The 15,080-nt window shown below is 36.9% G+C and overlaps 1 pseudogene; it reads left to right on the top strand.

Moving 5' to 3' along the window:
- The window catches only part of LOC108700074, a 110,643-nt pseudogene that overhangs the window by 79,237 nt on the left and 16,326 nt on the right, over positions 1-15,080 (top strand).

Genomic DNA, 15,080 nt, shown 5'->3' with positions numbered 1-15,080 from the left:
TACTATTTTAGTTATTTAACTTCATTATCGATACATTAGGCCTTTTTCTGCAGAGAACAAGTGGTAACCATCTTTGGGGCAGAGTAAGCATGCTGGAACATCTGAATATTGAGTATCTATCAAAAGATTTCTACTAGGGTTGTCTGAAAAAATGTATCCTACTTTTGTTTTTTAATGCAGTGAACCTGCATGTGAACCTTTTTTTCTGTATACCTATATTGTACCATATGTTAGTTTAATTTATACAGCCCACATCTATGTAAGGATGTGTAAACGTTAAATACTAGTCAAGTTATCTTTGGTATATTGACCTTTTAACTCTTATTCCTGCTTGGCTAAATAGTAATATAAGGTGATTATTTGGTGTAGACTGATGAAAACTGGTTGCTTAAAGGAAAACTATACCCCCAAAATGAATACTTGAGCAACAGATGGTTTATATCAAATTAAGTGGCATGTTAAAGAATCTTTTCAAACTGGAATATATATATATATATATTTTTTTTTTTAAGGTAAGTTTATTTTTTTTTTTACACACATCAGTTATACATTACAAAGCAGACTATCTCATACAAGGTCCAGTGATCGGATATAAGGCAGTTGACGCTAGGCATGTTTGGTAAGAGTTGCAAAGGGTTGCGGATGGACACCCCAAAGACATTTCTGTGTTTCTGCAAAGGGGCAGAGATTTGGTCTTTAAAGTACATCAGAGTGAGCTAATCTTCCACAATCCAAATGTGGGGGGCCTCCCTGAACAAGGAGCACTACGGGGGAATCGGGTCAATATCAGTCCATGCGCCCCAAATTTTGATGAATTTATCTGGTACTCCTCTAACTTCAAAGGTTAGTTTATAAAGGGGAACAACACTATTGACCAGTTGTATCCAAGCCTTAAGGATGGTGGGGAATTACCCATCCAGTGGAGTGCTAAATTTTTTTGCATAAAAAAAGTAGGATTCTGTTACAAAGTCGAGTGTATTTGGCTGGGATTACCTCCTCTAAAACCCCCAACAGGCAGATAGTTGGAGTTATAACCCTCGGGCAATCCAGATTATCCGCTAAATAGTTTATAACTTGTGTCCAGAAGTTCATGATATATTGACATTCCCACATCAAATGGAAAAAAGTCTGCGGCTGGCTCTTGACACCTGGAGCAGGAGTCGAAAGGCATTCGGCCCATTAGTTTGAGTCGTATGGGAGTTACATAGACATGATGCATAATTTTGTATTGAATTCATTTGTCTTTCAGTGATATTAGACCGGTATACACATTCTCTATTGCTTCTTCCCAATCATCCTGTTCAAGACCTGTAATTTTGCTTTTCCACCATTCCTGTGCCATTTTAAAGGGCTTGGGGCCAGACAGTAGAAGTTGTTGATATAGTCGGGACATTAGTTCCGAGGGGTTAGGGTCGTGAAGAATTTCTTCTATAGTAATACAAGACTGTTGGGGAGTGAGGGTATTGAATTGGGAGTGAAAAGTATGCCTTAGTTGAAGGTACTTAAAGAGTAGAGTTTGTGTAGGAAGGCATTTATGTTGAAGTACAGGATATGTGGGAAACGTATGGTTTTCAAGGAGGTCTTCCAAACGTTTAATACCCTGGCCCAGCCAGAAAGTATGATCCTGCAGGCACCTGAAGTGAGGTAAGTGTGAGTTCCCCCACAGAAGGGAAGTGAGGGGATAATAGAGGAGGTGCATAGCCCAAGGTCTTGAGAGCTAAGAGCCAGGATTTGTAAGGGGTAGTTAAAGTAGTTGGTAGGGCGTTAGAATCCTTGGGGTGCCGATATGGGAAATTGCAAAGGCTCTCCCAAAACTGGAATATATATTTAAGTAAATATTGCCCTTTTACATCTCTTGCTTTGAACCACCATTTCGTGATGGTCTCTGTGCTGCCTCAGAGATCGCCTGACCAGAAATACTACAACTAACTGTAACAGGAAGAAGTGTGGAAGCAAAAGACAGAACTCTGTCTTTTAATTGGCTAATGTGACCTAACATGGATGGTTTGTTTGTGTGCACTGTGAATCCTACGATCCCAGGAGCCCTTATTTTTTAAAATGGCAATATAATTAGGATTAGCCAATGGCATAGTACTAAAAAAGTATATTATTATGAAAATGGTTTATTTACATGACACAGGATTTTACATATGATCTGCAATATATTTTTATATATTATTAGAGACCTACATTGTTTGATGGGTATAGTTTTCCTTTAACAACAGATCTATTTTCTGGTTTAAGCTTCCCACTTTTGTGGGAAGTACGTAAGAACTACAACTATAAGGCATTAGGAATGGGATATGAGGTTTAGGGGAACACAGTTGTGAGGGTTACCTTGATGTGGCATGGTGGCTTAACCGTTTTATGATCATAAATTTGGAATTTAAATCTTTCCTCCCTTTTTAATGTATGATAACTTTTTGTATATTATATGAAAGTATAGTTTGTTACTTCTGGCATATTTTGTTATTATAGGACGAAGTTTAGGATAGAAATGAACAAAGCTGATAATGAAGCTGGGAATGCTACAATAGATTCATTGCTAAATTATGAAACCGTTAAGGTAAATTATTACTGCACATACACATTTTTTTCACATTGCCATATCTGTATTGTTCCTGGTCGGAGGTTAACCACAGAATAATAAAAGGGCACATTCTATTCCTCAGTACTTTAACAATGAAAACTATGAAGCTGAAAGATATGATGGGTTCTTGAAGATTTATGAAAATTCTTCCCTGAAGACTACCTCAACTCTCGCCTTGCTGAACTTTGGACAGAGTGCAATATTTAGTGTTGGATTGACAGCAGTAATGGTGCTTGCAAGCCAAGGGATTCTAGCAGGTCAGGAACTAGCTACACTGTGACTGCAAATGCTGTAAACCTTCAACATGCACACCTCCTTTGTATCCACACTGCAGTTTTGTCACTTTATGTAATTCATTTTCATAAATGACTAGTCACAATACAGTTTGTTACACAAGTGAAAGCTAGCTGACCACATCATTAAAAGCATTTCAGGCTCACCAAATGGTACTTTTATAATTTGTTTCCATTATCATTTAATTTTAGCAATTATTTTTCTGTTTGTATTCACTTATACTTGCTGAAACTGAATTTGGTTTGGAAAATTTTTTGTTGAAAAAAGTGGGAATGTTTCTTTTTGTGTGCTGTTTACTTTATTCTTCAGTGGATTTTCTCTTCTTTAGCTAATATACTTTTGATGCAATTGCATCACTTTGATGTTCTTTGTCATACTGGTTTCTATCGACAAGTAAGGGAGTTTAGGGTACACAGGTCAACACACCACAGTCCCAAGCTCATTAATATGTTTTCAATATATGTAATATGTGTTCAAACCAAATAAGCTGCCATGTAGCCATGGGACAGCCATTCAAGCTGAAAAAGGAGAAAAGGCACAGAATAAACAGCAGATAATGGATAAACTCTGTAGTATACAATAGGATTCTACAGAACGTATCTGTTATGCATTGTTTATCCTGTACTTGAATGGCTGCCCCATGACTACACAGCAGCTTGTTTATATAAACTATATTTGTGTTTCTGAAGCAAACATACCAGTTTTGCCAATGCAGGGCAACAGTACATTATATTGTCATTCCTTTCAAATACTTTCAGTTTTTGGTGTTACTGTTCCTTTAAGTGTGAACTTTACAATTGGGTAATTATTTGTATCCAGTTGGTCGTTTATTTTTAGGCCTCTATGAGCAGGGGAAAGCCAAAAATGTAACATCTATCCAGTATACTGTAATTAGAAGGAATGGTATATGCAGGCTTGCCAAACCTCTTAGTTAGACCATATACAGAGCCTACTATAGTAAATCTTTTTATATATGTGCAAAGCAAAAGACACAGCACAGTTGAGTTCATTTGAAACAGGCTTTAAATTTTGCATGCTAGTATATGCATTCGGAATTCAATTTGTGGGGTTCCTTGAGAGAAAGTACTTTAACGAGATACTGAAACCAGAAATTAAACTTTTTTTTTACATCTATCATAATATTGCCTTTGAAAGCTACGTATAACTTTGCCATAAAGTATTTGCAGTATGCTTTTACATTACCTGTCTGATGCCCCATGTTCCTGTATGAGGGGTCTGCCATATTTGTGCAGCAGGAGTCCATTAGCATCAAAAACTTTAACTGACAGGCTGAGATGGGACAGTCAGGTTGGCAAAACAGTCAGGTTTACAAACTTCAACTAACAATTACAGTACTTACATAAACAAACCTCTCAGCAAAAACATGACCTATAGATAACTTTTAATGTACATTCATATTTTAAAAAGTAGTTTTTTAGTATCAGTATCCCTTTGTCTGTTTGGCCATTTTCAAACTTGGCATAGCATTTTAAGTTTATAGTCAACTAATGAGACTGATTATGTTGTGGTATAGTATTCGGCTTTCGTCTTTTCATATGTTACAGTGTAAATATATGGTTCTGTTATTTAACCACAACTTACCATCCTTTTCTTTTTTGCACTTAGGAAACCTAACAATTGGAGACCTGGTCATGGTAAATGGGCTGCTGTTCCAGCTCTCAATGCCCTTGAACTTCCTTGGTACTGTGTACAGAGAGACTAGGCAAGCTCTGATTTATGGGGTGCCGTTTGTCCCAAATACATTCTGTATACAAAAAAATCCCTAATACACAGAATGAATGTCTCTCATGTTATATAAGTATTTGTGACCATACACAGATAAAAAAAATATACAAAAGACTTATTTCTATTAAAGAATGAAAACAAAATCTGGTTAGTGCACAAAAGGATGTCATTATATCACAAACTCCATTCTGTACAGTTTAACAAGCAATCTGTCTCACAAATGTATAACCTCCATGTAACGGACGCAATTATGTGCAGAGTTACTTACAGAATGAATTATGTAAAAACAAAGTTGGACATAATATATAATAGTGTAACTAACTAGTGCATGTCAAGCTAGATTTGACTGACAAAATAGATATCTGTGACACAAAGCAAGATTTTATAGTACAGGATTCATTCTTTCCACAAAATGACAGTTTTGTTTCACAAAACAGATAAAATAACCATTCTGTGAAGCAACACTGTCAGTCACATTCCTGAACCAATAAGAACAAAGCTTATTGCCATATACAAACAAGATGAGAAGTGGCCAGCTCTGCTCCACATGGCTAAGGCAAAGTATCTGACCTGCTATAGAGGGCGCCCTCTAATGTCCCCTGTGCTGCATAGTAATAAACATGAACAAACATTTCCTAAAAGAGCTGCTGTTAAACACTACAGGTTCATAAATGGAAGTTTTTACAAATGGCTGAGAAATATAATGCTGCACTTCTAATGATTGTAGAAAAAGAAAAGTATGCAAAACATAAATATGATCATTTTAGGTGATATGGCTATTCTTATTGTAGTAACCTGCTTGTGTGGCCATTTTGGTTAAGGTCATTCCTGCTGTTAATAATTAATTGGGACAGGCCACACCCACCTGCCATTAAATGTACCAGAAGTTACTGTGCTTGTCTGGCTGCTTTGCCTGACTCTCAGAGTCAGTTATAAGTTTTGTATATGATAGTTAGACTCCAATGTCTCCTCCTAGCTGTAATCTTGCACCAATTAGCTTGTAGTAGTCTCTTAATAATGTGCTTAGTTATAGTTCAACTACTACATAATAGATTTAGCCAGAGACTTGGGACTGATCATGTGCACACATACCTCCCAACTGTCCCTTTTTCAGAGGGACAGTCCCTCTTTTGACAGCTCAACTTGAGGTCCCTCATTTGTACTGGAAAGTCCCTCTTTTCTCTGCAATGAACAGCCAGAAAAAGAAACAAAGATTCTAACTTAATTGGCTTTTGGCAGAGAGGCCTGTACAGCTAACAGGTGCAACTAAGATGCTTTATAACAATTTTGAGATAAGAAAATAAGTAATTTTAACAGTTTAGATAAGGAGAAATATTTTCAAATTTTTATAACCTGCCAAACTTTGTAAAATGAACATGGTAATTAGGGGGTGCGGCCACAAAATGGGTGTGGTCAAAAAAAATTGCTGCACTACATGCAAAAAAATTTTTTGTCTCTCTTTTTATTTCCAAAATGATGGTAGGTATAGTTCAACTACTACATAATAGCTTTAGCCAGAGACTTGGGACTGATCATGTGCACAGTCACGCATTCTGTATAGTATGATGTGTAGGTTATATGAGCAGCCACTCCTGAGTACTGTGTGTAAACAAAAGGGGGTCATTTAGGCAGGGGCAGTTTTAGGGGATCATAATCTATTTATATAGAAGCAACAAGCTGCACAATGCTTTATATTTATTTATAACAAAAGACTCTAATGATGCCGTCCCATTACCTGCCCAGTGCTTAACCCTTTCACATCAGAGTGGGTCGAGGGGGGCACAACATTAAAGCAGAGAGCACAACTGTGCCCATGTCACATGCATGTCCAGGGCCGCCAGCAGGGGGGACAAGTGTTCCGGGCCTGAAGGGGGGCCCAGAAGTGCTGCATTTTTCAAAGAGCCGGGTCCCCTTTACGAGCGCCCGAGCTGTGCGGCCATTTCACATATTACCGAATGCGGAAGTGCCGAAAAGACGAAGCTGAAGTCCTGAAGCGCTGAAAAGACCCGAATTCACGAAAGGAGGTGAAGTTGAAGTCCTGAAGCCTTTTGTTTACACACAGTACTCAGGAGTGGCTGCTCATATAACTACACATCATACTATACACAATGTGTGTGCACATGATCAGTCCCAAGTCTCTGGCTAAAGCTATTATGTAGTAGTTGAACTATAGCTAAGCACATTATTAAGAGACTACTAAAAGCTAATTGGTGCAAGATTACAGCTAGGAGGAGACATTGGAGTCTAATTATCATATACAAAACTTATAACTGACTCTGAGAGTCAGGCAAAGCAGCCAGACAAGCACAGTAACTTCTGGTACATTTAATGGCAGGTGGGTGTGGCCTGTCCCATTATTACTCTCAGCTTAGACAGGAAGAGAAACAGGAGTAAGTCATAAGATAATGGCAAAACAGCAGGAATGCCCTTAACCAAAATGGCCACACAAGCAGGTTACTACAATAAGAATAGCCATATCACCTAAAATGATCATATTTATGTTTTGCATACTTTTCTTTTTCTACAATCATTAGAAGTGCAGAATTATATTTCTCAGCCATTTGTAAAAACTTCCATTTATGAACCTGTAGTGTTTAACAGCAGCTCTTTTAGGAAAGGTTTGTTCATGTTTATTACTATGCAGCACAGGGGACATTAGAGGGCGCCCTCTATAGCAGGTCAGATACTTTGCCTTAGCCATGTGGAGCAGAGCTGGCCACTTCTCATCTTGTTTGTATATGGCAATAAGCTTTGTTCTTATTGGTTCAGGAATGTGACTGACAGTGTTGCTTCACAGAATGGTTATTTTATCTGTTTTGTTAAACAAAACTGTCATTTTGTGGAAAGAATGAATCCTGTACTATAAAATCTTGCTTTCTGTCACAGATATCTATTTTGTCAGTCAAATTTAGCTTGACATGCACTAGTTAGTTACACTATTATATATTATGTCCAACTTTGTTTTTACATAATTCATTCTGTAAGTATCTTTGCACATAATTGCGTCCGTTACATGGAGGTTATACATTTGTGAGACAGATTGCTTGTTAAACTGTACAGAATGGAGTTTGTGATATAATGACATCCTTTTGTGCACTAACCAGATTTTGTTTTCATTCTTTAATAGAAATAAGTATTTTGTATATTTCTTTTCTCTGTGTATGGTCACAAATACTTATATAACATGAGAGACATTCATTCTGTGTATTAGGGATAGTTTTGTATACAGAATGTATTTGGGACAAACGGCACCCCATACTGATTGACATGGACACTCTCTTTACCCTTCTCAGTGTGGATACCAAGATTAAAGGGGACCCGTCACCCCAAAAAAATATTCCAAATTCTATTTTATCACATTAGTCAAGCAAAATGAACTTTAATTACACTATATAAATTATTTGAATTTTGTTTCCTTCAGTCTGGGAATTCATAATTATAGCAAGCAGGAAGCAGCCATTTTGTGGACAGTTTTATTAAGGCAAGCCTTGTATCATCTCAGAATCTTGTTTGTGCACCAGAATGGGGGACTGTCCATTTCCTTGCCCTGGCTACACAATTAAACAGTAAAGAGAACGGGGGAATGTGTGGAGAGCAGTGACATCTAGGAAGTGCTGAATGGAAAGTGAAAGTAATTGTCTGCCCTGCCTTTATGCCACTGGCATAGAGGAGGGGCAGACAATATTTGATTGACAGCTGAGATTTCTAAATGAGCTTACAACAGCTATGAATGCTTTAATAAAAAATAGAAATTGGATTTCATGTTTAATTTGAAAAGGACTTTTATTATACAGATTTTTGTGTCTGGATGACAGGTCTACTTTAAAGTAAGCTTTGGAACAATTTGCTCTTGGCTCAAACTTTTATTAGTTGCTATCTAGTGAGGAAGCCAAAATCTCTTGTATTGGGTTGAAATATATTAATTTTTTTGCCAATTCTTGTTAAATTTAAACCAGCATTAAATTTCTTTTTTTTTGCATTTAGTGCTAGAAACAGAATGAGCTGATGTTTGGCGATTTCTCATAAGCTAATGCTTTCTTCTGCTCCATATGTTAGCAACACTAAATGTTTATCCCCATTCCTCAACTTCTTATAGTACTGTTTTTGTGAGCTTGTCCCCCCCCCCCCCCGATATCTGTATCTGTAACTGGTCCTATTTTGCCGTAGTAATCAGTATTATGAAATAACCATAAACTTTTACTGTCTTCTGTAGAATAAAGAAATGGCTCCACCTCTGCTAATTACCCCTCAGACTGCCACCATAACATTTGATGATGTCTTTTTTGATTATCTGGAAGGGCTAGAAGTTTCTTAATGGTGTGTCATTTGAAGTATCTGCTGGGAAAAAAATAGCAATCGTTGGAGGTAGTGGATCAGGGTGAGAACCTATGATCCATTCACACACTGAGATATCCATTCAAAACACAATTCTGATTATTCTGCTTCTAAATTTCACAAGTGCAGTAGTCAATAATAACCAATTAGCAGTTTATTTTGAAGAGTGTACACGAAGTTGCAAAATAAAAATGATTGGTTACTGATTGGTTATTGCTGTCAACTCCACTGGTGCAGGTTAACACTTCTTGTTTTAGAAATCGCCTATTCTGGTAGAAGTCATCTGTCAATTGTATCATGGGCTAATATTGGCATTTATTAACTGTAGAGGTACTGTTGCTCAAGAGTCTGTAGAGTAAATTATCCAAACATGGTTAAAGGAAATGCGTTTCACATAATACTCTACACATATATATATATATATATGTGTGTGTGTGTATATATATATATATATATATATATATATATATATATATATATATATATATATATATATATATATATATATATATATATATATATATATATATATATATATACATATATATATATATATATACATATATATATATATATACATATATATACATACATATATATATATATACATATATATATATATATATATATAGTGAAATGTTTTACCACGCAGTATTGCTTTAAGAATATAATCCTGGTAAAGATGGATTACAGCTTCCTCTATGTTCTAAAACCTGATAATATGGAAATGTATACTGGGATTTGTAGTCCATCATAAACTGTTTTATTTCCAGTAAAAAAAATTAAGATTTATTTTTGAACATGTGGCTAAGACCCAATTCACAGAACGGTTATACTAATAAACACATTTACTCTTCCTATGTAAGACATGCTTATATTATTTGTTTTAGATATCTCCCTTTTTGAAGAGAAAACTTGCATGCATTTCTTTTTTCCATCACCACAGTAAGAGCACCTTGGTCCGACTGCTATTCCGTTTCTTTGAGCCCCAGAGGGGTAATATTTATGTGGCTGGACAAAACATTAAGGATGTCAGTCTGGAGAGTCTGAGAAAAGCAATTGGTGTTGTCCCACAGGTAAAGCTAAAGTATTCTTTGCACTTCTGAAAGAATCATTGCCTGCTTGCCTCTATTTATTTCCAAGCTGGTGGAAGAGATCTGGCTTCATACATCATCCCTTTAGAAGGCATTATAAAAATAACACACAATATTAGCATAATGTTATTATAAGTCTTTCATGAAGTTTTTTAAACAGCAACTGCCAAGATACAGTCATAATAAATATCTCCATGTATCTTACAGGGTAATGGAGATTTTGATGTTTTTGACAGTCACAGCTAGTGCTAAGCCCATTGCATTGGACCCAGGCTGTTTCATTTCTTTATCAGTTTTGCATGAAGTGTTTCTGTGGCAAAATATACTTCCCTGTGGAAGTGGCAAAGCTTGATTAATGGCAGATATAGGATAATTTACTGTAACAATCACTGTATGACTTGATATTACTAATACTTTTGTAGGATGCAGTTTTGTTTCACAACACATTGTACTATAATTTGCAATATGGTAACATCAATGCCAACCCCGAAGAGGTATACCATGTTGCAAAGTTGGCAGGACTACACGATGCCATCCTTCGGATGCCTCATGGCTACAATACCCAAGTTGGAGAACGAGATCTCAAACTCTCAGGTAACCATTAATAAAAGTGTTAAGCTGGTTATACTGAGCAAGATATTGTTATGTTCTGGACAGTTGTAAAACCAGGGGCCTAGTTTTGAGCTTTGATTTTTTTTTTTGTCCAGTTTTTAGGGGGAAAACTCAAATTTTTAGAGTGGAAAAAAAACACATACATTTTTTTGACATTTATTATGCTGTTAAAAATCTGAATCTGAAAACACTCCAGCTAAAACCTGTTGAAATCATATAAAAGTCAATGGCAGATGTCCCATTCAAAAATGTTTCTTGCTGTCATGATCTTCAATGGTTTTGGTCTGGCTTAAGAATTTACTAAGCAATATTTTTCTCCCTTGGTAAGGTGGAGAGAAGCAGCCCGTGCAATGTTGAAGAACCCACCAATAATTTTGTATGACGAGGCCACATCTTCCTTGGATTCGATCACTGAGGAGGTAACTTACTGTATTTCAGTAATGTATACATGTTCGTTGTCATAAGGAAAATTCTGCATCGCAATTCTCACTCTCTCTCTCTAGTTCTTTCTCACTCTCATCTTACTCTCTCTCTGTTAAATACACTCTCTCGGACTTACTCTATCCCTCTCTTGCTTTTACTCTTACTCTCTTCTCTATACCTTTTTCTATCATTCTATCTTGCTTTCTTTATGTATCTCTATATCTTGCTTAATGTATCTCACACCCATCTATCGATCTATCTATCTATCTATCTATCTATCTATCTATCTATCTATCTATCTATCTATCTATCTATCTATCTATCTATCTATCAGTATTTAGCAATCCCGTTGCTATTATGAAAGAAATATAACATAGTCTAGAAATGTTTGTATTTACAGAGAAAAACGGTTAGCTAAATGTGACACAAAGGTGTACAGTCTTCTAGTTCCTTGGCATGTGTATCAAATGGATGGGTTAAACTTCATGGAAAGTTATTACTTTTCAGCCCAAATACGCTATGTAACTTGGACAATGCTGATAAACATAAGATGCTTTGCTGAATCATCATCATCATTGTAGTTGAAGCTATACAGATGTGACCTACCCCAGTGAACGTACCAGGGACAGCCATAGTCCCATTTGGGCAGCTTGTGTATTGGCCCAAATCAGACAAGTAGGCTAATACAACTGTTTTGCATAAATATAGATCTAGGTGGATAACTGTAACATCTGTGCACTTCAGTGTAGTAAACCCACTGGTTACCCCTAGCACAGTAATATATATATGCACAAATAAACAGAATGCGGACGCAACACACAGCATTCACTCCTATTAATACAATAGATCACTCCATGATTATACAAAGGCATGAGGGTGAAGTCTGAGTGCTTTTATACAGTTCTTAGAACTCCATGGTTACTTCAAGTGTCCTTCTATGTAACAACAGGGGGTTGTTGTTGAGTTTTGTAGAGGACCTGATTATTTTTCTAAAATTCTCTATTTGGTATTTATAAACCTTTACTAAGGAAGCATTCTGCTGGTGCTGAAATGTTATGAAAGTTACCGGTTCACCAACCCAAGGTTATGGCACTCTTGCTATGTTTCTGCCAGAGGAGAAACTGGCACCTTTCATTTACATGAATGGAAAATGTGTGATATATGCCAGCCATAATTTGCAGGAGGCAGAAAAACAAGATGGATTTAAGACCACATCAGCTTGTCAAGACAAATAAGGATACAGTTACTTGGAAAAGTAAATGCTTTATACAATGTTAATTGGAGAATTAGTAAATGTTATCAAAGTAATATAAAGTATGATAATCTTTCATTGACGTAGATGAACGAATTAGCTTTTTCTCAGCTTTATTTCTTTCTGTTCTACTGATTAAATATATTAAACAACTTGCCAACATCTGGGATATGTTATTTTCTCTTAATTAATGAACCTTAAAATGTCATAATAAGGATGCCTTGTGTAGGCAGTCATTGCAGTCTAAAATGGTATAATACACGTAAGAATGTACTTTTAATTAAAGGTCAAACACTGCAGAAATTGTGTGTTTTACACGGAAAAGGAAGCGTTCACATCTAAAGCTACAAAATGTTGATACAAGCATACAGCTAAAAGCTAAAGCAAGAAAGCTGCACAACTTCTCACGAACATTAGAAGTTAAGGTGAAATAACCGAATAATAACAAATACTGAATATCCATTTCTGTTTTGTACTCAATCCTGGTTCTGACTCTTGAAACAATGTGGCAGAAGTCAGTTATCTTCCTGCCCTTTTATTACTGGCTTCTGCTACATTGTTTGATGAGTCAGAATCACCAGCGCAGAGTATATAAACAGTCAGATAATGCTTTTTGTAGCATTTACATTTGCAAAATGCAATCCAATAAAAACTAGAGACAGAGCTACTGTTTGCAGGTTCACTAGCCAAATGTGGACTAAAGATTTTTTGGCAGCACACAAATGGAACCATTCAGTCTAACTTTGCTTTGTATCTGTTACATTTTTTTTTATTCCACAGAACATCTTAAGCTCAATGCGGGATATTGTAAAACACCGAACCTCTCTTTTTATTGCACACAGACTTTCCACCATTGTGGATGCAGATGAAATCATTGTACTTGATAAGGTAAAAAAACCTTTTGATTAACATTAGGGATGTCGCGGACTGTTCGCCGGCGAACTTGTTCGCGCGAACATCGGCTGTTCGCGCTCGCCGAATGTTCGCGAACGTCGCGCGACGTTCGCCATTTTGGGTTCGCCTTACCTGGCGCTTTTTTTTGACCTCTCACCCCAGACCAGCAGATACATGGCAGCCAATCAGGAAGCTCTCCCTCCTGGACCACCCCCACACCCCCTGGACCACTCCCCTTCCATATATAAACTGAAGCCCTGCAGCGTTTTTTCATTCTGCCTGTGTGTGCTTGCTAGTGTAGGGAGAGAGCTGTTACTGATTTCACTGATTTCTTTGAGGGACAGTTGATAGTAAGTTTGCTGGCTAGTAATCTACTTGATACTGCTCTGTATTGGAGGGATAGAAGTCTGCAGGGATTTGAGGGACATTTTAGGGTAGCTTTGCTGGCTAGTAATCTACCTTCTACTGCAGTGCTCTGTATGTAGCTGCCTGCTGTGGGCACTGATCTCTTCTGATCTCATCTGCTGACTGCTGTAATAACCCAATAGTCCTTGTAAGGACTGCTTTTATTTTCTTTTTTGTTTTTTTACTTTGCTAGTTGCTACTATAAGCCCAGTGCTATTAGTCTAGCAGTGTTGGGAGTGGGACTGGTGTGCTACTGTGCTGCTCCTAGTAGTTCAGCAGCACCAACCCGAGAAAAATATTTTTTTAATATACATATATTTTTTTTTCTTTTACTTATCTTACTGTTCTTTAACGTGTACAGTGCTGTTGCTGTTCTTCATAGTAGTGCACCAATAGTAGTGCACTTGCAGGCATTATTTGCTCAGTGTGTTCTTCATTTTCAAACAACAACCATCTAGCTGTGTGAGCTTGTTCACATTCTGTCTAAATATCAATAATAATACCGTCTCTAGAAACACCACCCGAGTGACGTTTTTCAGGCAGCAATAATATATTCCGTATCCACTGCTGTAGTAGTGTATACGTTAACCTTGTAGGCATTATTTGCTCAGTGTGTTCTTCATTTTCAAACAACAACCATCTAGCTGTGTGAGCTTGTTCACATTCTGTCTAAATATCAATAATAATACCGTCTCTAGAAACACCACCCGAGTGACGTTTTTCAGGCAGCAATCATATATATCATATCCACTGCTGTAGTAGTGTATACGTTAACCTTGTAGGCATTATTTGCTCAGTGTGTTCTTCATTTTCAAACAACAACCATCTAGCTGTGTGAGCTTGTTCACATTCTGTCTAAATATCAATAATAATACCGTCTCTAGAAACACCACCCGAGTGACGTTTTTCAGGCAGCAATAATATATTCCGTATCCACTGCTGTAGTAGTGTATACGTTAACCTTGTAGGCATTATTTGCTCAGTGTGTTCTTCATTTTCAAACAACAACCATCTAGCTGTGTGAGCTTGTTCACATTCTGTCTAAATATCAATAATAATACCGTCTCTAGAAACACCACCCGAGTGACGTTTTTCAGGCAGCAATCATATATATCGTATCCACTGCTGTAGTAGTGTATACGTTAACCTTGTAGGCCTTGTTTGCTCAGTGTGTTCTTCATTTTCAAACAACAACCATCTAGCTGTGTGAGCTTGTTCACATTCTGTCTAAATATCAATAATAATACCGTCTCTAGAAACACCACCCGAGTGACGTTTTTCAGGCAGCAATAATATATTCCGTATCCACTGCTGTAGTAGTGTATACGTTAACCTTGTAGGCATTATTTGCTCAGTGTGTTCTTCATTTTCAAACAACAACCATCTAGCTGTGTGAGCTTGTTCACATTCTGTCTAAATATCAATAATAATAACG

The sequence above is a fragment of the Xenopus laevis genome, chromosome 8S (assembly GCF_017654675.1).
Source record: "Xenopus laevis strain J_2021 chromosome 8S, Xenopus_laevis_v10.1, whole genome shotgun sequence".
NCBI lineage: Eukaryota > Metazoa > Chordata > Amphibia > Anura > Pipidae > Xenopus > Xenopus laevis.
The sequence above is the reverse complement of the archived record's forward strand: the minus strand, read 5'-3'. Positions and strand labels throughout refer to the sequence as shown.